The 24,862-nt window shown below is 48.9% G+C and overlaps 1 protein-coding gene across 1 annotated transcript in view; it reads right to left on the reverse strand.

The window, feature by feature from the left end:
- Positions 1–51: 51 nt before the first annotated feature.
- LOC128142922 (uncharacterized) overlaps positions 52–24,862 on the reverse strand; it is a 162,633-nt gene continuing 137,822 nt past the window's right edge. The window contains exon 4 of the transcript XR_008235564.1: positions 52–176. The gene's annotated coding sequence lies outside the window, so the exon portion shown is untranslated. The remainder of the gene's footprint in view (positions 177–24,862) is intronic.

The raw sequence follows: 24,862 nt of genomic DNA on the forward strand, positions 1-24,862 counted from the left end.
CTGAAGCCCATGGATGTGGCATGGCAGGAAGAGCCAGCTGTCCACGGTGGGCAACCCTGATCTTCACTTCACCTCTGAAGATGTCGTTCAGTGCCCACTCCGTCTGGCCAGAAGAGAGGTGATAATGCTGGATTGCAGGAGGGTGGCAGATCCTGCCGATATACAGGCACCATCTTCTGTTAAGAGACAGGAACTTGTGATTTAAGAGAAAGCCCTCGGTGATGCTGAAGCTGCCAGGAGACACCTTATTCCTGCTAAGTATAATTTTAACTATGTGTTTTGTCATTTTGTATTTTTGTGACTTTCCTGCCATTACTGAAAAATCCAGACTTCTAAGTAAACAGATCCTTCATGCATAAATCTTGAGCTTAGTGCTCATGCTTATTGATTCCTGAGCATCTTTGAGATAAAAGATTCAGACGTAACACTTAGCTTTTGGGAAGGAGATAACACCACTGGGTATTAAGTGTTAAAATGCCACTTAAGTTGATCTTAGGAGGTCATTGAATAAACTTCCTAAGTTTAAGTTAGGATCCATGTTTAAGAGAGCATGAGCAAACAGCCTGCGCTTCCCAGCTGCAGGGTGATGGTTTTTCTTAGAGTGGACAAGGAGCACGAGCCAACCACTTAAGTTGAGTGCACACTGTGGGAGGTCAGCGTGAAACCCTTTGCATTTTGAGTGCCTGAGACATAAGATGTTAATGTTTTCCAAGTGCATTTCAAGGACGTGTATGTTAAAGACTGTGACTAAATCTGAAATCAAGAAAATCTGCTCTCTACTACCTGCTACTTAAAATTTGCATCTGGAATATAAGCTGAGGACCAGTGGGAACAGAGAAACAGCACTCAGACACAGACACCTGCTGCTGCATCACGATGTGTGGGTGAAGAAGGTAGCCAGGACACAAATCATGGCCAGGAACATTTCCTAATTAAGCTGTATTCACAAGAAACTGGCCCTTGAAGCCAGACTAACAGAGACAAACAATTGCAGCAACCCCCTCCTAGCTCACCCCATCAGAATGACTCAGACGCTCAGATTTGCTTCTGGAGCTGTGTTGATGGCTAAGCAGGATTCGCCCTGTTGAAGAGGTAGTTCTCAGCACTCCCCTTAGAATCAATAAAAGATGAATACACATTTCCAGGGCACATTTCACACCAGGCAGATGAAGTGAATTATACCATAAAAGTGCTTATTTCTCTCTGATGACTGTAAGGGATCCCAGGGTGACAAGCTCTGATTTACACCTCTAAGATTACACGAGATGAGTCCCACTTTATGTTGCCATCTCTATATATATGATGTTTATTTTATATTACTTACTTAGCCAAAGCATAACACAAAAATACAAAAGCTATCCTTTCCCAAAGGCCTTTCCTTATGGACAGACCTCGGATGCAAACACTCCCTCCTCATTCGTTCTCATGACCCTGGCATGTCAATCCTGAAGGAATTTCAGGGGAGTTTCGTAACCCTCTGGGAGGACCTGCTGCACTCGTGGCACCTTTCCTGTGTGGCAGGATGGTCTCTTGAGAGCACAACAGAAAAATAATCAGTGTAGCAAGGAATAGGAGGGAAGGATGCACTTCATGCAATTCGGTCTTAATGTTCTTAGATCTAGTCATTTGATGTAGTTGGAGAAGCCAACAGAGGGTGAGGACCAGAGATATTTTTTTCTTACTTCTTGGCATGGTTGGCTGAGTTTAGAGTAGTTCTCTGCAGGTTCCTCAAGCCCAAAATAGCTGTTAGCACCAAAAAATCACCTAGTGTGAAGGTGAGCGCATGCTAAACTACCTATGGGCTAGATGCAAATTTGGGGTGCTTGAGAAGTGAAGTGAAAAGCTCTTTGTACAGGTGACTTGCTCTGAGTCACACCTCCTGCTAGACCAAGAGCTCGCTCATGGATGCAATGGAGCAAGTCAAAAGTCAGCTTATGCCTCATCTAGGCTGACTCTTCCCCCTGTGATGCAGCCTCACCCTGTAACACTCCCCTTTCAGCCCAAATAGAGGACCTCAGAGGGCTGAGCACAACCCAAGAGGACCAGTGACGCCTCCTTTGTGGCTTGGTTTTCTGCTGGAGATACCACTTTATGGAACATGGCCATTGCCAATAGGATGCGTGAGAAAATCCTGAGTTCTGATGCTATGGATGCAGAATTCAATGCTCGTTTTCACTATAAGCATGTGGAGAACAAGCTTACTATAAAAATACACCCATGTCCATAATAAGCAAGTGGGGAAATTTGAAATGGGTATTTCCAGGAGTATGTCAACAAGACACAGTGAGTCACGAACTGTGGTAAGCTAAACTCAGCATTTCCTTTGTTTTCTGGGTTTCTGCACTGACATGGTTTTTAAAGTGTTGTAGATGGGCAGCACCCATCTTTCCAAGTAGGAGAGAGAGGAATGGGAACACAGAGGGCTGACGGGTCTGCAGGTCTAACTTGAGCAGGGTGAGAAAATGAGCCATAACAATGGGCAAATTCTTCAGTGATGAACAAAAATTTTCCTGAAAGAGAGGCAGACATGAACCCAGCAGGGAAATGCAGAAACCTGCATGCAGCCAGCTCAGACTTCACCTCAGTTGGCTCTTTGATGCCTTTCCCAAGATGAAGGCACTTCCCTAGAACACGAAATTCATAGCAAGGACCGACTGCCAGGACCCATCTCTCAGCGGGGGATATTTGCCAGGGCAGAGAAGGTAGCTGATGTGGTTACAGAAGCATTGGATGGCAAGCAGCCTTGTGTCTAGGCAAGCTGCAACAGCAGTTGACCTGCAGTCCACCATATGGGTCTAACCAGAGACTGTTTCACTCTTGAAAAGCAAAAGCAGAAGTATCTGCTGACACCAGCGAGGAAACCAGCCCAGCAAAACTGTTTTATAGGAGATGCATTTGAAATCCAGACTGGCTCATAAGAGGCAGATCCCATTAGTAATAAATCTTTGGAGGTTTTTTTTTAGGTGTTTCTGCACGTTTAATCTTCGGGGTTGGACCACGCCTGGTTGCCCTCAGTGGATCTCTAGGTTGCCTTTGTAGAAAAAGTCAGATTCACCAGTTCTGAGTATTGACTGTTGTGCCTGGGCAAAGCAAGAGCAAATGCCACCAGTGGCATTTGGGAGTGGGGAACCCTAAACCAGAAGCACACCAACCTCATGGTGGAGGTACTGGATGCAAAGTGCTGGGCTGACTCAAACTGTCCAACGTCAACCCTTGGAGACACCCTAAAACTCGGGATGGAGTCAACCTTGAGCAGCCTGATCTAGCATTGATGTTAGATCTGCTGCAAGCAAAAGTTTGGACTCTCCAGAGCTCCCTTCCAACCTCAGTCTTTCCAGAATGATCTTTTTGTTCTTGCCTGGGCTTCACAAGATGTGAAGCGTAGCTTCAGCAGGAGCCAAATCTGTGTCTCTCATGCTCAGTGTGTGGACACTGACCCCCCCCGCCCCCTCCCCGGGAGCAATGAATGAGGAGACTGACCTGGAGTTTGCCACCTACATCTCTTTTTTTCTCCCTTTAACTCCTGTATCTGCAAAAACTAGAAGTTTCTGTTAAAAAAACCCCACCCTCCTACGGTTACAGAGGATGCTCCAGCACCCAAAGACAGTGGGGGGAAAGGAGTCAGCGTGGAGTCAAGTCCAACCTCAAACGTCAAAAGGCAAATCTTTACAAAACCATGGGCATTATGAAAAAGATCTGGAGAGTTATTCAAAATAAAACCAAAATACAGGTCAATGCGTGTTGGACTGGAGCAGTAAGAAGGTTTAGAGCTTGGTTTCTATGCGCTGGTTCTTGTTTTTAAGTCAGCCACAGACCTAAATCACAGAAATTAGCACAAAATGCACTGGCTGATACTTTTCAGTTTTTTTCAGTGGTAAGAAAAGTTTCTGATAAATGCAGAGCTCTTACCATCAGCCCCAACACGGTATCCTGGGAGGTGTGCTACAGGAAACACAACACTGAGAACACGACTCTCTTTTTGTACCACTCTTACACTTCCTCCTGGATATTCCCTGTGGATGCTTTATTCGGAAAGCACTTCAGGGTTAGTGGCACAAACTTGCCATTAAAATCCATGCATTTATTTAATATCAGCCTTTCAAAACATAATTCTTCGGCAGAATTAAAACAGTTAACACCCCTCTTTATTGTAACCTAGGGCAACTGCTCAGCCAGATTATTCCATTACAGAGCTCATCTCTCCTAAAGATCACAGGTGCCCTCCAGCTATTTGGGTATTATTTGTCAGTGCGTATAACATGAAGTCTTCTGCTCATTCGAGATTCTTTCTCTGCGTGTCATGCTGTATATTGAACTTTTATTTTTGCTCTTGGAAATCACTCAAACGTTCAGAAGAGAAAATAGAGGAACAGACTTAAAGATATTATTTACTCTCAAACTACTCCTTCGTGCTCGAAATTATTTTCATTTAGCATCCATTCAGGCAGCTCATCTAGGTAGCCTTTAAAAGGCTGCATGTTGTTTATTCTCAGTCATCCAAACAAATTGGCCTGCAGGAACAATCTGTCCCCGAAGATAAGTAAATAACATTTACTAATGCCAGGAAAAAACTTATAGCTTTATTGGTTTCTCTACCAGCCACGGACTGACTTCCTAGTAGAAGACGAATTTCAGTGCAAGTTACAAACATTGCAATTAATAATTTTCAATTTTGTTATTGCAATTAATTGCAATTAATTACAATAAGGTTAGATAACATTATTGATAAACGGGAGGGCGGGGGGGCACAAGCCAGTATGGAGAATTTCGTTATCTACCTTCTGCCCAGTGATGTTCAAGGGCAAAACACACACAGACACAAGGTATTGAACACTCTGGACTTTTTTGTTTCCTGACTACGTTGCCTGAACAAAACCCACCCTGAAGGTCCCACCTTCCCAGCCCGAAAGCTGTCAGGCTCTCAGCAACCTACATCAGCAACCAAACACAAGGCAACCCGGTTTTACTTTCCAAAACAACAACTATTTTTAATACATGCATTTCACTCCATTCCATCCAGGACATTCCGAAGACGTCACGCGGGAGGAGGAAAACAGCCTGCCCGCTGCGCGGCACCGAGACGTCTCGCCGGGGAAGGGGCTTTCCCCGGGGGCCACCATCTCTGCGCCGCTTTGCAAAAGGGAAAGCAGAGCCGGGACGTTTTTCAGTCATTGTTTTTTAGGAGAAGCAAAGCTGCCCTGCTCGGTGTCAGCAACCCCGATACAGGAAAGGGGGTTGTGTGCAGCGTGTGCCAGAGCGCGTTCAGCTATCGCGCGTAGGAAGTGGTGCGGCACTTCCACGTACGCAGCAGTTACTGAGACCGCAGCACCTTGGTTTCGGCTGGGGACCGACACGAGCGCAGCAAGCCAGCCGTCTTGGATCCTTACCCCAAAGCAGAAAAGCTCTTTATCTTTGAACCGAGCTAGTCCAGTCAGCAAGAGCTGAACTGCAACTGGGTTTCGCTGGCAAAACACGACGGTGTTCGCTTAACTTGCAAACACAGGGGAAATTCTTTATGAGAAATGTCAGACCTGGTCGTCCTTTGACTTGTCTCTGCTGTTGTGAAAAACACCCCGCCAGCTGCAGGAATGGGAGCCAGGATCTCCTGAGCTCCGATCTCAGCTTTGACAGGGACTTGCTGAAGGACCATTGCAAACTCCTAAGTCCTCTGCCTCAGCCTCCCTACCTTGACACGACCGACATAAAACACTTGGGAGCTTGTGAGTGTCCCAAACAGCACAGCAGATGGACAGGGAAAGGACATTTAGTCCATTGCCAGCCTCTAGAAAGGTTCAATCCAGAGCACACCATTCCTGGCAGCTGCCTGTCCCATCTACTCACAAAAACTTACTTATTGTAGACTCCACCACATGCCTGGGCAATGCATTCCTACCTGCATTACCTAACTGCATTGGCTGCCCTTGCTACTGGATTTTTTTTTTTAACTATTGTAAACCCTAAATGCGTTTGTTACTGAAATTGCTGAAAGGTTGATTTAACCTTCAGTGCATCAGCACTTCAAAGAGGAGATGGTCAGCCTTCCTGTACTACAAGCTGTGATTCGGGACAGCTCCGCAGTCTCATAATTGAAAAGATTTTTTACATGAGAGAGGCCACAGGGGAAATAACACACAGATTCACTCTTTATTTTAGGTCTCCAAATCTGCTCTTTCCCATAGTGAATGATTTTATGACTAACCATTATTTTTGTTCTTTAAAAGTGTCTGTTTTGAAGAGTTTTGAAATTCAGATTTGCAAATGCTTGTAGCTGAACGCAAGTGTGCCTGCATGCTTGACTTGTTTCTCAATTTAAAATAAACGATAACGAGATCTCAGGTACAAAGTTCTTTAAAGTGAAGGAAAGAAGCATCATTACAGGTACAGTAAATCTCAAGCTCTGCATTGACCTCAGCATCAGGAGGCAGCATACAGAAAAGTAGAAACTAGGTCAGCTTCAAAAAGATGAGCGTCCTTGTATGGAGCATGCTGGGACTAAATCAGAAAGGCCAAAACATAACACAAAGCTGATCCCTTCTTACGTGCTGCTCAGTACCCAGAAGCAGCAGATACCTTCAACTTGCCTGGGTCTCAGGGACACTTCCAGGATGCTTAAAAATAGCCACTAGAAGTTGTCCTGGGGAACTTGAGCAGGGTGAGAAGATGCTTTCATATTAAGAAAGGGGAGAAGTCATGCTTACCTTTAAAAAAAAGGATTGGGAGGAAAAGACAGATCCTGGAACCTCATTTCATTCCGGAATGACTTCTGAGACAAACTTTCTGCAAGCACCTGGAAAGTAACAGGAGAGAGGAGTTTGTCAAGACCAGGTTTTCTCAAACCAGTCTGATCTCCTCTTGTGACCTGGCAACAGACCTTCTGGGTAAGCAAGAGGCAGATGATTTCATATCACGTCTCTTTACAAAGACTTTGGATCATGTCTCCCATGGCATTATTTGAGGGACTGGAGGCTGACGCAACGCACTGGGCTACACGTGGGAAGCGCTGGAGAGCACTGCCAGGGAGCTGCCTGCAATGGTCCATGGTCCATACCAGAGTGGAAGAACGTAGCCACGGGTTTCCGCAGAGCCTGTCTGAGGTCCTGTTCAATGTCTTCGTAGCTCAGCTGATGGAGGAGACCGTATCCTTATTAAATTCACAGATTGCCCCAAGTAGTCAAGGAGTCGAAGGACGTGGGGGAGTGGGACTATTATTCAAAGAGATCAAAACAAATTAGAGAAATATTCTGGGGAAAAAAAAAACCCACCTTGAAATTCATATGCATGGTACGAGAGCCTTCAAGACATATCAAGTAATTGTTCCACTTCATCCTGCACTGCTATCCCCACCCCACACCCATCATTAGAGTTAATAAAGATCTGAGAAGTGGAATGAATCGGATAGAGACAGAGGTACCGTGGGGTCAGACCAGCCTGGGCAGCCATTTGAGGGCAGAGCACAAGACTGGTATTGTAGATATCAGCTCTAATCTGAAAGTTACGGTGCCTGAAGCTATTGGTATCTGGTGGAGTGATGCTGGCTGTGATGGTGCTGAATCCTACAGTTCACCATGGCGCAGTACACTATGGCATCATGATACGACATTTTGGCATGAGCTTCCTCAAATATTCAAATGCCATCACCAACACCGGTAAGGCCTCAGCTAGAGTGGCAGATCGAGTTCTGGGCACCTCACGTCAATAAAATGAGTCAGCCAGGAGGAATCCAGGAGTGAGAGATCTCTGTTCCGAAAAAGACAACTCGTGATGAACAACTGAAAAAATGTATTACTTTTTAAAAGGAGATTCTGGGGGGGCTGGGCAACAGCCTTCAGGTACGCGCATGGTTTCTGCTCTCCTTATCCATGCTGGATGAGACAACCATGGATTAAACTAAGCAAGACTCACTGCAGTTTGGGTTAGACATTAGAAAGGTTTCTCTAACTTTCCGGATACTGGAACAGGGTGTCTGAGAAGATAGTGAGGTCTCCATTATGGGACATGCTTCAAGTAAACCACAAGCATAATTACTTCTGGGGTTTTGTTGGGGAATGCATGGGATGACCTCTGAGGTCAGCCATATGTCTCTATCTCTAATCTTATGACTGTGCTTGAGTTTACTGTTGATTTACTGTGTGCCTGAGATCAAATGACTCAGTTTTTTGGAGATGTTTTCCTCCCACCGCTAAGTCATAGAACTGAATCTTGCTCAGTTACCCTGAAAATTAGTAACTAGTGAAAATGTGCCCTGAAGGTGTGAAAGACTCCACAACTGCCTGATTAAACAACACCTGATATGCTTCTGACCAACATCCTTCCAAAATGTTAAAAAGGGCACGATTAATCGCCGCCAGTGTCTTCCAGCTTCACGTCTTTGCAGCTGCCATCGTGTCCCTGTAGATTTGGTCTTTAGCTGAGGGAAGTGAAGACAAATCTTCCCTGAAGTCCTTCACCTCAGTTGCATCTCTCCCAATAGCAGTGATGAAGACATTTTTTGCTGTTCTGAGCCCTCTGGGGAACACTCAGCAATGAGGGACAGTTCTGAGTCACAGCTTCTTTCTTCTTTCATTTTACCCAATCTTTTAACTGTCTGGATCTGCCAGAGACACCAGTCCCTGGTGCCACTTTCGCATCTCTTTTCTTTGAACACAAAAGACTGTAGACCATAGTGGGTGAGGAAGACGCTCCCATTTGCGGGTAGATGCCTCCTGTTAAAGTCCTCCTTTTCAATCACTGATTCAACTGTCATCAAAATTTGACTAGGCCCCCTAAAAAAGATGCATCTGTAACTGGAGGTAGCAGAGGTCTCAGCTGGAGACAGTTTCTGGGAAAACCATCCTTGTATTGCAGAGGCCTCCAGTGGGTTCCTCTTGTTGCAGAGGAGGAGAGGAAAATAAATGGGATCCAATGAAAGGGGGCTGGTCACTTTTAGGCAGCTGTCGGGAGTCAAACCACCTAATTCAGTAGCTCTGGGTTGAAACGGCAACACTTACAGTCAAAATACACCCTGAAAATGGAGCCACAATCCAAGAGCCCATTACCAAACTCACAGCAGTTTCCTGACCATCAGAAGGCAGGAGGTACCTGGGGGACTTTAGGCCCTAGGATGTGGGAATCTGGACACTTGTGTCATCGGCACCTGAGCCCAGCTCAGCATCCCCCAGTGACATGCCCGGAGTGGCACTGGAGGGGAGCACGGGAAGACAGCCTCCATCTTCCTCTTCAGCTGAGGTCGAGGCTCTGCAGGAGGCCTGGGAGCCACAGGAGCACCACGAGACACAAGCCTTCATCTGTCTTTAAATTCCCCTTTGGTCCCCATCCAGCTTTCTCTCCTTCCCTTTGAATCTTACTATTCTGCTTCTCTTCCCCTCCTGACTCCCCTGGACCCCATAGTGCTGCCCTCCTCCCTTCCCCAGTCCCTGTCCCAGTTGCCTACAACCTTGGCTTCAGTCTCACTATCTTTAACCTCACCACATGTTTACTCCTATATTAGACATACTATTAATATAAACATATTCATGTATCAGAAATCTCTATATAGCAGACACTATAGACAGAGATGCTTTTATATGCTATGTATTCATGTAGTGTATCATATACATGATAGGCAGATAGCGGTGACTTAATCATATAGATCATCTATAGTTTCAGAAGGTTCAAACCCATCATTAGCTGCATGATATTTATTCTCCTGGTACTTGTGGTCCTGTCTGTTCTCCTGTCTTCCTTGTGTCAATAGCAATTTTTTAAGCATTAGACCACCTGCTTCCTACCAGGCATAGCTTTGTACTGTGAGATGGAAGGAAAATGAAGGCTTTTCTCTCTGAACAAAATCTCTACTGCAGTCAAAGTGATTTTTGGCTTTCCCCTGAATGGAACATCCAACATCAGCCATTTCTCCAATCCCTGTTTCTCACTGGGCAGAGACAAGATCACGAGCGCTGTGGGTCATCCTTGGCCTCCAGCTTTGGTCATTGACTACATATCTCCCAGCTGACTTTCAGGGCTGTGTTTAGGGGTTTGGCTTGTCCCCATGTCAGCACCACAGATGTTATTCCTTTCCCATCCAGCTGTCTGTCCTGCCAGAAATGCCCCCCTTCAACATAGACCTTGTGGGAGCAAAGCAGCACTTCAGGTGACATCCAATTTACAAGTAGTTTGTGAATCTAAACCAGCTACCTTGATAGACCTGCAGAATTTATTTACATTATTCTCCTTTGAGTTTCAGCAGTAAGTCTTTCAGAGGTGGAAGGTCTATGGGACTAGCAGACCATGGCTGCCCCTTTTTGTGGTGGGCCAGCATAAGCAGATTTGGGCTCCACCTTTCCTGGAGTGAGCCCAGTCCCCCAAAATCAAGAGACTTTTAACTGCACAACATTAATTTATAACTGCTTCCTGGGTACTTGTTTCAATTTAAATTCATCTAAATGAAAGGGGGCAATGAGAAAGGCAAAGGACAAAAGTTCAGGGAGGGCACGAATGGGGAAGAAGGACAGCTGTGGGTTTGGGACAACTATTGAGGAAGATGATCGGGCAGTGGTTGCACTTTGTCAATGTTTTGAGGAAACAAAGCAGCAACATAGGTGGTGCAAAAACCACAGGGAAGACCTTCAGGAAGGAGGTTGTGGAGGAGGAGATAAGGGTGGATGTCATGAACAAAAGCAGAGTGCTAAAGACCCAGCCGTGGGGAGAAAAAGCTTTCCTCCAGCAGACAGGATGGAATAGCTCAGGAGATTATGTGTGGGCCAACAGTTATTTCCCCCCACACTTGAAAGTACTGAAAAATGGCAATGGTGAAAGGGTGGATTAAAATGAAGGCAAGCTCACAGCTTAGGTGTCCACATGCAACCACTATACTCCCCGAATTAACCACGACTCCATGTGGGCAGTGGGTAACATAATGTTGTAGGACACGCTATGCAGCCTTTGAGTGCAACCACACTTGTGCATTCCTGCTAATATTTGGCCTTCAAACCCAGAAAGGTTGCAAGAAATGGCAGTTCCTGAACAGGGACAGGGGCGAGCACATGCACGATGGAGGTGACGTTCAGGAGATGCTGAGATTTGAAGACCAAAGCCTCACAGAGGAGCATAAGGGAGGGAACCCACAAAGCTCTGCAGGGACTGGAGTGTGTGAAAGGGAAACTACTGCATCTGTGTTAGGTGGTTTCTCACTCAGGGGTGGGGGAAACGTATGGTTGCAAATCACTTGCTGGGCAGAGGGTGTAAGTCATCTTCACATGGGGTGACACAGAGGTACTCGTGTGACTAGGGCTGATCTGCTGCTGCTGGGAGGATTTTCCCAGAGGCCCCAGGCATGGCGATTCAGGCTGCTGATCCCCCACTTCTGGGGTGGGGGCAGAAGAAAGGGACTCATTCCTCTTCTGATTCCTGGAAAGCGTAAAGGGGAACAAGGGCTTATTTTCTCTTCTTTCCAGAAGAGAGACACTGCTCATGCATGTCTTTTTGAGGAAAGGAAGCTCCTCTTCACATGGTCCACACCTTGCCCAGGGAGGAGGAGGATGGGGCACAGCCTCGGAGCCATTCATTTTCTGCAGACATGCCTAGAAATTATCCTCAAAGCACCACCAGCAGCCTCAAGCACCATTTCACGGTGGGAGCCCACACAAACAGGGTCTGTGGAAGGAGGAGGAGAAGGGGTTTGTAATTCAGTCCCCTAAATCCCTCATACCCCAGTCATTCCCAAAGTAGGCTACAAAGCCGATGACCTCCAGTTATTACAGCACCATAACGGAGACAGGGGTCACTGACCGACTGACATGACACCATGTTGCAACTCAGCACCCAGGGGAATTTTCAGAGGCTTCTTGCACCGTGAAAGGAGGGATACGTTTCTGTGCAAAACACAAAGACATGACCAACATCCTACATGCATGCAGTTGCTCACTCAAGGCTGTGACAAAGGTCTGTGATAGTTGGGCTTGCTTGGCAGGCTCACTTGTGTACGGGGGAAGAGGGTGACTTTTGATAAATAGTATTTGTCAAACACACTGTCCCTGCAGCATCACCTCAGAAGGATTTGGACTCTGAATACTTGAACTCTTGTTCATGTTCAACGGGCGACACAACTCCCAAGAGAAAATATTGGCCATGGATGGGAAGTGGAGGGAAGTTTTCCCCCCGTGTTTTCTGAGCTAGAAAGAGCTTTAGTCATGCATGGGAAACTTGCTGACTGGGAGCGTGTGGGTTCATCGGCACGGACGCTTACGATGAGAAAGTGAAAAGCAGAAGCCGAGAAGGTCACACGACTGTTTCTTACCCCTGAATGTGAAAGAACAGCAAATTCTCCTTTTAAACAGACGCCCCAGTGCAGTCAGGGGATGGGAGCAGCATGGTGCCTCAGTAAGCTGTTCTGATCTGCCCAGTGCTGGCACTGAGCGAGCAGCTCCCGGGCATCGTGCCCGCCTACCTCCTACTAGGCAGAGTCCTGCTTGGTGCGGGGTGAAGGCAGGAGGGTGCTTTGCCAGGCTGTTCCAAATCCCTAATCCCTCTTGGGAAGAACCTCAGTGCAATTCTGTCCCTTTGAGGGAATACCATCAGAGGGAGAAAGAAGCAGTGCTCAATTTTATCAGGGCGTGGGGCGGATGAAGCCCTATGGGGAGATCTGGGGGGAGCAGATAAAAAGCTCTATTTCCTGGAGACCAAAAATGAACTGGCAGGCACGTGTTACCCCTGCAACACACCCGGCATGCTGAGCATTACTTTCCATCGTTCCCTGGTGGCAGCTTTCTCCTGCAGCAGCACCTGTGCCGGGCAAACCTATGAGCAGCCAACACCTACAGCAGCTCTCACCAGCTAGGTCCACTGAGAAACCCCAAAGAGGTATCTCCCCTCCAAACACCTCTCTGGCCAGAAATACCCTTTGCTTCTTTTAATGAGGACCTGGCAGAGAAGAAGGGCTAGTTGGATGCCTGCCTTTGAGTTTCGTCCCTTGCAGGCTGCGGCTTTCTCATCACTGCATCCCTCTGGTCCCCACAGTGATCTCTGGAGGTGCCAAGGGATACCTGGGGTTGCTGGGGCCAGGGCAGGGTCTGGGTCTGGTTGTCCATGATAGTCCATGGGAATGGGTGTCTGTAGGTTTCTTCTAGGCTATATGTTATGTGTTTAAATCGAAAGGACCTTAACTGCAGTTACCAGCACAAATGAGCACTGTGCATGAAAGAGCATCAACTGCAGCTCTTCACCTGAAAAATCATAGAATCACTTAGGTTGGAAAAGACCTTTAAGATCATCGAGTCCAACCATGAATGACCTTGCTTAGGTTTATTAATTTTCCTTGCTTTTTCCCCCAGGTAGAAATGATGTCTGAGCAGACTTGGTGTCCAAGTGGAGCTATCTAGCACTAGGTCAATCAGCACAGTTCTGGCTGAATTTTCACATCTTCTCACCCCTGCAAGATCCTCCTGCTCAGCCCTGGATAACAGGAATCAAGGGTAGGAATAAGACCCAGGCATCCTGACAAAAAGCAGAGGATAAAAAAAAGCATTCCTGCAGCCAGCTCTTACAGCTGTCTGTAAAATGAACCTCATTTACATTTCATTGCTTGGATTAAAGCATGCTCGCTCTTCAATTCAGAGCTGCTGCTGCAAACTGGGGTCCCAGCAACGAAACAAAACAGTGGAGCTGAATATGTGAAGGCAGGACATTTTGTTCTGCTGCTAACAGAAGCCCAGAAACCTTGTTAAAAAAAAAGAAAACAGTCAACCAAACAAGATGAGCAGATGAGTGGCAAACCCAAATAAGTCAATGCAGGAACGGAAAGGGACAGCTAGTCAACCTGTGTCTCTTAGATTCACAGAACGGCTGAGATTGGAAGGGACCTCTGGAGGTCATCTGGTCCAACCCCTCAATGAACCATTTTCAGATAGTTCATCATTCCTGGGGTAATGCCATGGGAGACCAGCTCCAGAGGCAACATAAAACCAGAGAACAAGTCCCAGGGCTTGCGGGTGCAGAGGGCGTGTTAACATCCAAATGCTCTGTCACTAGGATAAATTCAAGCCAACTGAAAAACTGCCTGTATCAACTCTGCTGGCCTGAGCCAGGGTCCATAACCCTGGCAGGAGTAGGTGGCCAGTGACACAGCCAATATACAGTGGGGGAGCTGGTCTACCTGGCTTTTAAGACCAGTTGCAAGTTGTTTTAAACTTTACTGAGAGCTCCAGCTACAGGGAGACATGAAGCCAGCTGGGGTACAGGAGGCATTATATGGCATTATATGGCATCCATTTCCACTGTGTGACACTTCAAGATTTGGTAGGAACCATAAGCACCAATTTGTTCTTTCTAGGCCTTGGTTTAAAGCTTGTTTGTTTCTTCTCCAGCTCATCCTTCCCCCCTTCTGCTCCTGCCTGCAGCCTCTGCTCTCCTGCTGGTGAAGGTTTCCAGGCACTTGGAAAAAAAATCTGATCATACCCTCCTTGTTCTGATCTCTTCCCATGCAGCTCTTGAAACATCTGCTCCACAGAGCCTGGAGAAAGCTGCATGGGGTGAGCAGGGGTGGGAGTAAAGCATATGAAGATGAGGTGGCATCAGTTCATGATTCTTCTGGCTGTAGAATATAAACGCAGAAGGATCTCCAAGAGCTGGAGGGTTGTTGTTGATGGGATCAAATGCTGCCCACCAGCTGAGTGTGAGAGGGACTGGGAGAGCTAGTGTTGGATAACCAGGGGTCTGGCATATTTGCAGGTAATTCTCCCTCTAACCACCTGTTTTGCAGATTTTGGCTAAATAAGGTCAGGCCCAGGTGTGGGGTCAGACCTCATGTCAGATTGGGGGTTGAAGATGTTCTTTCCTTTTGGGAGCAGCAAAACATGCCTCAGACATGTTGCATTTAACCATTTATGGTGTTATGGGCAACACAAACCTCTCCTTTGCTGAGGCTTGATTGGTTTTCAGGGTTTTTTTGCTTGGTGCACAAAGATGAGTCTCGAAACTGACTTTCCCGTCTAGTCAAAATCCATGGACTTCATACGTGGTGCCTGAGTGCCATGTTAAAGCATTAGCACCAGAGATCAATGCTCCTGTGGTTCCTTCTACCTGCCCCAAGGGCAACTTCATGGGGCAGCGTCCCCACCTGAGAGGACTCCCCTTTGGGGAGGATCACAGTTACTGAGCTACTGTGGGAACCAGGAGGATGGTTTTATTTTGTGATTTGGCTTCTACAAACACCACCAACATCCACATGGTACATGGACTTCAAGGAGAAGAGGACGGAGAATGGGAAATGAGAACATCTGTACCGGTGCAAAGGAGATGGAGGTGCAGCAATGAAAAGGTTGGATGTCTGAAAGAAAATGCCTTTCCTCATGAATAAAGGCAATGAGGTTGGGACTCAGCTGGGGATTAAAACCCGCTGTCCATATGTAGGTGTCTCCATATAAGCGAAGTGTCTGAGTTCCCACCATGGCCAGAGAAGATCTGGTCAGGGGATGTGATTCAGCTGGCGAAATGGAATGGCACAGCTGACCACACGCAGGCGTCTGGAGTTACCTGAGGGGCCTCAGGGCATCTGAGAAGTCCAAGCAAGCCCAGCAGATACAACATAGGTTGTACGGAAACTCACGCCCTTCTCTACTGGCAGATGGAGGCCAGGGGCATCTAAAATGGCACGAGACACCTGTATGTAGGCAAAACACACCCACGTGGCCTTTCCTGAATTTACGTGAAGCATGGAGCTACCTGTTTAGCAGGTCTTTGTCCCTCCCATTACCTGCAGCCAACCCTTCCCCTATCAGGGTGGACCAAGAGGGCTCTTACATTGGAGTAGAAAGCAAGAGCGTTCTCTGACTGACATTTGTGCTCTTAAATCTTCTCTGGTAGCAACCAGAAGAGCACGAGTCTTTCCAACAGCAGTCCTGCCTGCTGTCCCAGGCGCCATGGGTTACTCAGCGTGGGAAGGGACCAAGAGACTTCAAGGGTTTGGTCTGGCTGGTGACTTGGGTCTGTTAGCCAGGATGAAGCAGCCCTCGCGATGTGCCCCTCTGTACAGGAGTTTGTCAGTACAGTATGGTACTGCAGGAACCAGTTTTCGACCTGCTCGTTCTCAAAGAGCAAAAGGGTTCAGACGCCTCTGAAAAAAATAGCAGCCGCGCTTGTTTTTGCTGCAGGAAGTTCTCACTAATGGGGAGAAAAGAAAGTTCCTTTTAAAAACAAGGCATTCATTAGCACTTCTTGTTCTTACTTTACAGTCACCATTGGAGCCATCGCAATATCGCATCCTTTTTTTGTGCCTGTAATCTGGCCTGCTGCTGCTCCAGTGGACAATAATACCCTCCAGAGTTATAGGGACCTCCGCTTCTCAGAAACAAAATACAACACACTTTTTTTCTTGCAGTCATTTTTTTGCCTCTTCTCTGTCCTCCTGGGCGAGTCATTTTGCCTAAATATCTCTCCTTCCTTACCCAAATTACTACTGCTGGCAGTAATTTTTAGCTGTTGAGCTAAAGATCTAACAACAGCTAACATTTTATCTCCTGTTTTCAAAACAGCATTTAAGAGCAGACAAACCAACCTATTTCCTCATTGTAATGATGTTTTATGTACCATGAACCTGCTATCACACCCCCTTTGCTGGTGATGCTCCTTCCCCTCCATGCTCGTAGCTTTGCTGCTCTCCCAACTATCTCTACTTTGGCCACACATTTGAAAGTGCCAGCAGAAAGGACCAGTTTGGGTGTCTGCGATGCAAATTCATCGCTTTGGGCTAAAAGTGCCTGGGCTGTCTTCCAGCTCTCCCCACCCGTGGCATCACCACCTCCAGCCCAACGAATAACCACCAAGCCCTTGACCCCAGCGCTGCATGGCTATGCTTTGTTTTCTGCACCTAATAACAAGCTGAGCAAACACCAGCAGCGTGGCTCTGACGCTAACCAGCAAGAGAAAGATCTGGAAGCATAAAACCCCAAACCACAATTATTTTTTCTCAGCATGACAGAATTAGTGTTTCTGTTGTTAAAGGTTTCTGTTCAGTATTTAACCCAACAGCATGGGAACGGTACATGGGAATAATCTTGCTGGTGGCTCCCCACGGAGATGCCCTCAAGATGCATCCACGGCTGTGCCTGCCCCACGGCTTACGCAGCCCTGGGCAATGGCTGCTGTGCGATGTGCTGGGACCAGAGGAAGTGTGCTCCTTCCATTACCTGAGAAACACCATTTCTGAACATCCAAGCTGATATTGATTGTCATCTTGTGTCTTCTGCTGATGCCCTGCCTTCCCCTAGAAGCCCAGAGGCACCACGTGCATCCTTCTGCCCTGCCTCCTGCAAAGGGATCATTGCAATTTCCTGTGACCGAGCCCCCCTGGCATGGTTTAACTAATAAAATGCCCTGAAATTTCTCCGCAGGAGAGATAGGATTGAGAAAAACAGTGAATTCACCTCTATTCTGTCAGGCTGGCAGAGAGCTGTAGCCGTGCGTTGGCCAAAGCAGCATGCCCTGGCATTTCCCAGCTGCATGACCTGCTATGGGAGAACTACAATGATTGAGGCTTGTACTGACACGGGCAGAGCACCGGTGGCAAGATTTGTTATTGAACTAAACTCCTGGCAGCCGCTGGTGAATAGGTTGACTTTGTGTCAAAAACCTCTCAGAAGCAGTAGACAACGGGAGAAATTTGCAGGATGTATTTCTTTCCAAACATGCTGGGAAATTATCCTGATCTGCAGCTGACGAACACTTGGGGGGAGCCTTCCCCAGAGATGTGGATGGGCTTAAAGGTGGGCTGTGGCCAAGCCAGCCCCACGGGAGAGCTCAGCGTGTAAGTGGAGACAAGCCCAGTACACAGGGAAAAGAGGGGAATCCTCCGCGTCTCCAGGGCCGAAGGAGGAAATCAGTTTTTTGGTTGCTTGTCTTTATAGAGAAGAAAATCTCCAGGTCCCAGAGCAGCTGGTTTCGAGACCAGCCTCCTCCATGGGTGGTGGTTTCCATGAGCATGTCCTGCACTCTCCCCGGGGTGCACTCACGGGCAGCACTGCCAACGCCGAGCACAGACTCCAGGGCCATCCCTCCAAGGGCAATTCGGGACCCTGTCCCCTTCCTGACACCTCGTGCCTCCCTTGCCCCCTACCCTTGTCCTCACACACCCAGTCCCTCCGGTTAACCCACCCCAGGAGGGTTACGCTCCAGGCAGGGTGGTGGCCGTGATGCTCCACCTGATGAACACACTGTCCCCAAGAGCCTTGTGCATCACCTCTGCAGAGCCAACGGTGCTCAAAGTCCCCAGCCAACCATGTTGGCCACGATCCCGCACTATGGGGTGTCCTTGAACCCCACTTCAGCCCCCAACACCACTGCCAGCTCACCGCCAGTGAGAGGCACTGCAAAGAGGAGACACAGGACCCAGACATGCCCCTGAAGACCAATAACTGGTCGATGTGGCCCAGCATCTCACTTCAGCTGCTCCCTTCCCCTGTGGCTTTCATCCACCACCCTTTGCCGGAGCTCTGCCCAGCCCAAGGTGAGGAAGGTGTTCCCTTTCTCCAGCAGTCAAAGATGGTCTGGGCAAGTGCTTCTGCCCACTGTTCCCAAGCTGCCGGCCCAGAGCTGCACTGGTGATGCCAGCAGTGCCAGACCAGCTCCGTGAACATGGTTCTGCTTCCCTCTAGTGACAACGTGGCCTCACATCAGCAAAAGCGAAGGCTGTGGCACAGCTCCTCCATCTGCAGAGACGACTGCTCTTCCCTTTGGCCTCTGGAGATGTGGCCCTTGGGCTTGGAGCCCTCACTGGATGCCCCAAGGATGTGGGGTGGGAGCACCTCCATCCCCATTGAGTTGTGTAGAGCTTGCCATGAAGGCTTCTGTGTCCACATGAATAATCTTCATTTCTCTGTCCATGTCCTCTGCCCGTGCCTGTTCATGGGCAGTCTCTCCCCCAGCACAGTGCTGGGATGGTTGTGTCCCCTGGGGAGGGTGAACTGGGAAACATCGATTTTGAGAGGGGCTGCACTGGGGTCAGTTGGTGGGAGATGTGACCCCTTCACACATACATATGAGCCCACCTCCAAAGAAAGTCCTTCAACCATTTATGCCCATAGTCCTTTTCCTAAAATGGCATCATGGAGCAGCTATGAGGAGACGGGTTACGATGAGGCAGGGACAGAGCTCGACTCCAGTGTAGTGGCTGGAGCACTCAGCTGGGAAGAAGCATTCCCAAATTCCTTCTTTTTTGATAGAACACCCCAAACTCATTCCCAAATCATGTGTTATTGGTCTTTTGGCTTCCCTACATAAGGTGTCTCCTACGGTGACCAAAAGCAGCCGTGTCCTAATAATAAATCCATGCTTTCTGCAAGACGCAATCTCTGCAATGTGTCTCTATACATTTTTTTACCCCAAAGCTTCTGTGCATGAAGCATTTTCCTCAAGAAACCTGCTTCTCTCCACAATTTTTCTAGGCTCTCCTCATCACTGTACATCACGTATTCACAGCCGTAACATCTAGACTGCTCCTCAAGGAGCTTTGAATGTACTTTCTATTAAATTTCAGCCATCCTCCAAGGTTGTTTCATCATCCAAACCATGATCCCAATGTCTATTGGCTCTGTGATGCTCCAAGCATGCCTCATCCCATCCCCCCAAAATGCTTTTTGGAGCTTAGGGGGCTTTGTATCCTCATCCCTGGGACCCACCATCCATCACATGGCAGTGCCCACCATCACCTCCTCTGCCCAGGGTAGCTCAACACTTGCAGCCCGCTTTTCCTTGCCTGAAACTCCTTGTCCTCCCATCACTTGAGGACAGGCACCCAGATCTGGAGGGAGCATCTCCAGATGCTCCATGTCCCCATGGCAGCCCTGCAGCACCTTTGCCTGGTGGACACATTCATGAATCATTGCTCCTGGTGCCTCTCGTAGCCGGGCCCCACTGCCACAGTTTGCTCACCAGTGATTTATCTGCTTGCTCAGATTGACTCCCTGCCTTTTTGTCGGCCACTTCTGCGTATTTATTCAGCAGGAGACGACTTCCCGTTGCCACATAATTGATTGTTTCTGTCTCCGCTTAATTTTCTGCTTCATCACTGCCTTGTTTCGGGAAAAGGGGCTTTTCAGGGAGGTGATTCATTGCTCTGTGGATTTTCCTGCATATTCTGTTCATCGGCTGCCCTGTCCTCTGCCCTTTGTTGCTGCTTCCCCCGATTTACCCGTTCCTCAGAACAAATTGATTCACCATTGAGGTTTATTTTTGGCTTCCAGCTGTCGGGCTCCTTGCAGCTGCCTCAAGCTGGTGTGTTCCTCTCTGCTCCCCCAGCGCTGCATCTCTCCTCCTCCTCACTTTCCTCCTGCTGCTACTCCTGACCATACTCCTTCATCCTTTCCCTGCTTTCTCCTCTGTGCAATCCTTGGCTACTTTTTAATGAGCCGAGTGTGCCCCACCGATGATAAACACAAGCCAGAGGGCAGCAGCAATACGGGGCAGGTTTTGCACAGCAACAATCTGGAGGCAGGAGATGTGGGTTTCACATCTTCAGGGTCAGGTGCCACCAGCCTCTAGGTACCAGGTTTAAGGGCTGCCACTGGTTTTCTGATCCAGGCTGAGCACACAGGAGAGAGTGTTCAAGCCCATCTGCAAGCATTCACCCATGGATTAGCACTCAATAGCCTCCTTTTCCATTTTTATTCTCTCCCTTGTCTCCTCTGTGTTTGGAAGGGATCAAAAAGTCAGTAGCTGTGATTTAACCAACCTGTCACTGCATGCACAAGGTCTCCTGGGTGCCAGGGTGGCTTTGACCATTGGGCTCAGGTCCCCGCTAGATCCAAAAGAGCTGCTGTCTGTGAGTCAGTGAAACCAGTGCAGTCATGGAGATGTGTGGGGAGGATTTAGGCAGCTTGATGCCAACTGCAGCGCCTAAAGCCAAAACGTGGGTCTGTAAATCCCCAGTTCAGCTGTTATTTAATCCCAGAGGCGTCTCAGTTCTGCAGATGCCCTCAGCGCGAGGATGATGCTGGCCAGGCAGAAGGCCATGTCCCGGGCAGTGCTAGGGAGCTCCCCCTGATCCTTCCCCCATGTCAAACCTTCCTAGATGTACAAACTCATGCAGGGTCTCAGCAGAGGGGTTTAGTCACTGGGTGCTCTCCAGGCCACCCACCCACGGGACCCAAGCCCAGGACTGGGGTCCCTTGGACATGGAACTCGGCGGTGGTGGGCAGAGATCGACCCTCCTCACTTGGGTAACACACTGAACTCAGGTTTATCCCTCTGAGAGTTGTTTTTCCAACTTTTCCTCACTCTTGGGGCTCTCCTTTGAAATCCTTCCCATTTTCCAGCCTCCTTTTTGTAGTGTGGACCCCAAGCCTGGGCACAGCATCCCTGTGCCTCTCATGACATGCTCTCCCTGCCCTGGTTTGGCATTCACTCACACTAGCCCTTAGCTCGGGTGGTGCTTGTGTCTCCCATTTAGATGATTACTGACCCAAACCCTACGTGTTTTGGTGATTTTCCACTTCCCAGGTCCAGGTGCTCCAGCCTCAGAGCCAGTCCCAGTCCACGCCACCACGTCAGTTTTGCAGCTCTGCAAAGCTCAGGTTTACACAGCTGCAGGCACCAGGCAATTCATCTCACCCACGCCAAGGACTTTTTTACCCCCCCATTTCGCCCAGCAAACAGGCTCTGTTGTGATTTCAGTTCCTTCTGGGGCTGTACGAAATGGCTGGGAGCACAGATTCGATCCCAAGGGGATACCGATAGCAGCAGACCCTTTTGCACCCCGTTTGCAGTCACATTTGTGCTGTGCTAGGTTTAACGTGGGCCACGGGGATGTTTACAGCCTTTTCATGAGAGTATCATTTAGGGCTAAGCCACGCACCTTCTAGAAACCTGAATATGTTACAGAGCATGCTATCAGATTTGGAATCCCCTAGAAATAAGCTGCACCACCTCAGCTTGCTGCGGTCCAGTCTCCACCAGCCTGTGCTACAAGGCACAAATTACATCACCTTCTGCTTTCCCCAAGCCTGAATTAGCTCTGCCGTTAATCTGCATGGCTGGTTTTTCTCCACTAGGTTGCAGCATTAACTTTTATTTTTCTATCCTCGCCAAACCAAGACACTGGGGCCTTTTTTTAATAGGCAGCTCTGACTTGTCACCCCTCCGTGCCCTCCCGGCCCCTGGACAGGGGTCCCGGGGGCTGGTGGTGACTCAGTCTGGGACATTTGGAGCCTCCCCTGGGGTCCCTGCAGAAGTGCCTTGGTTCCTATTTGCATCTGGGCTCACCCTGTTCATATTCATTGTGAAATTAAAAGTGAAAAAAATAATAAGCAATAATTACATTGCTAGCATGAAGCACGGAGGAAGGGGTCAGACGAAGGACCGCCAACGCACTCCCCATTACCTCTCCTTCCAGACAGCTCTTTTCCCTTGGTGTCGATGGCGATGACTGTGAAGTTGTTGCTGCTGATTTACAGCTTCATACTCGTTTTTCATCCCGACGCTTCACATATTAAGGTTGCACCAAACTTGGTCAAAAAAAGAAAGGCCACAGCGATACCGGGGATTTTATGCGACGTGCAGTGTCACCACTGGGACATCGGTGGGAATTTACTTGTGGCCTGTCACTGCTTGCCCACGAACACGCCAGTGGGTTGAACCAGGGCTGGAGACTGCCTGGATCAGATGTACCCCTGCAAAACTGCGTGCGAATGAACTGGGATGTAGGATGCTTTCTACAAATAACGTGAGTGGTGTTTCCAACTCCTTTCCCTGGCCCAGCCCTGGTGCCACTGTCCCAAACCCAGTGGTGAGGGCAGGGTACGATGCTCTGGATGCTCTCTCCTGGATGGGGCTGGGTCTACCACGGCACCTGGGCTACAGTTGCGCCCTCCAGGTCTTCACGTCACCCCAATTCAGCAGTCTGGAGGTGTCTGGTCTGGAAAGCGGTGGAAGCTGCCGTCTGGACTCTTCCACATGTGCAGAAAGCCACCAGCATGGGAGACGGGGCCGAGTCCCATGGGAGATGCTCGCAGTGGGGAGACTCAACCCCGCAGGTGTGCCCACGGATGCTCTGGCTGCTGCCCTGGTTTTGGGAGAGCAGAGCAGGGTTTGAAAGGAGGGAGCTGCTGTGGTGGGTTTCTGTGCTTTTGCTACAACCAAGGGGTGCGAATAGCGAGGAGAAAACCCTGAGCAGTCCCGAGGAGGCTGACGGGTGAGCTAAGAGCTGGCTACAAATACTCAAAGGGTGGTTGCGGAGACACAGCCAAACTCCTCTCCGTCGCGCCAGACTGTAACAAAAGGCATCGGCTGCGAACTGGGGCTTGGGAGGCTCGGGCTGGATGCAGGAAAGGCTCTCGCTGCGAGGTACTGCTGTCCTGGGACAGAGACCCCCCGAGCTGGTGCACCCTCCATCCTTGGGGGTTTTAGGACTTGGCTAGACTGTCACGGCTGACAGCCTGGCTACAGTCCCACTCTGAGTGGGAGGCTGGATTCGAGATGTTCCTTTGACCCAACATTTCTATGTGAGTTTAATTAAAAATAACTGGTTTTCCTCCGAGTGTCCTCAAGCTGCTTTCGTGTTGTCTCTGCAGACCTGAGCTCTCCTGCGTGCCTGCTTATGAAATAATGACGTTTCCAACAGCAACAGCGACGCAGAGCCCCAGAGGTGAAAACAGCAGCAAGGAGGAGCGCAGGAATCCCCTGAGGCAGCAGGAAAAGCCAGGACAGATGTGTGCAAGGTCCCCTTCGGAGCCATCCAGGCATTACTCCATGGTGACTCACCATCCCTTCTGCCCCCAAGTCCTTCTCAGCTCCCTCCTATTCAAACCCACAGCCCAGGGGCCTTCTGAGGTCTCGGCTCACTGCTGCCGTGCTCATCTCCTCTGCTCCTGTCCTACACTTGGGATATATCCTTTGCATGTTCACAAGCCACTGGCTAGCGCGGCCAAACAAATCCTCCCCGGTGCCAGCCTGGGACATCACCCGCCCATTGTTTTCTTCTGCCAAAGCCAAATGTGAAGTCCTGAGGCTAGAGGGTATTTTCAGATGTGGGATACGGGACGCCGTCACCCAAAGACTGCTTGGAGAGAGGACTCTGCGGGCAGAAATAAAAGGTGGATGTGCTGGGAGCTCCTGCTTGGAGGGAGCCCAGGACATGTTGTGTCCTTCTGTGGACGGGTATGGCCGTGATTGGGGCAGCCGAGAGCACACAGTGTTCAGTACTGCTGGTCCCCAAAGGCTCCAGGGGCTTGGTAACATCTCACGAGGAGCATTGTAGCCTCACCCTCAGGGTTTTCCTGGCGTTTAACCAAGTCCCACAAGTACAAGCTATTCCCAATGCAATAAACACATGCTCGGTACAGTTGGCAGCACTCTTCACCCCTGCTTCCCTCTGCCTTCCCATCCCTCCCGGGGGTCTGGTCTCTCCTTCTCTACACACAATTCTTCCACAGCCCCCTCTGCTGAAGCACCGAGGGACCCAAGCCCTGAGTACTGAGTCCATTGTTGAGGTAAAAAGCAGTTTTTTCTGTTAGAGATGCAGCTTCTTTGTGTTGTGCTCGCTCTGTGATGGGGTCCGTGGAAGTCACGGAAGGTACAAGAGGTGAAGAGATCTCCACATCGCTCACGTGTACTCTGGCTTCACGGATGTCCTGTTACTCCCTCCCAGACCTGTGGCTTTTTACCTGCAGTGACCTTCCCTGACTCGTGTTTACCTTGCAGAAAAAGGGAACACTTACTGCGCAGAGCCGAGTTCAGATATAGCTTTTCAGCCAGCGATCAAAACACTTGAAACCTAAGAGCAGCATCTGAATTTAAAATTCATAATTGGAGTGCCCAACAGGCAGAAGTTGGAAGAGGGCAATAAACGAAGCAGGGGGTTGGAAGAAAACAAAGGCAGGCATGAGAGGAATCTGCGCTT

Source organism: Harpia harpyja, chromosome 6 (assembly GCF_026419915.1).
Source record: "Harpia harpyja isolate bHarHar1 chromosome 6, bHarHar1 primary haplotype, whole genome shotgun sequence".
Taxonomy (NCBI): Eukaryota; Metazoa; Chordata; class Aves; order Accipitriformes; family Accipitridae; genus Harpia; species Harpia harpyja.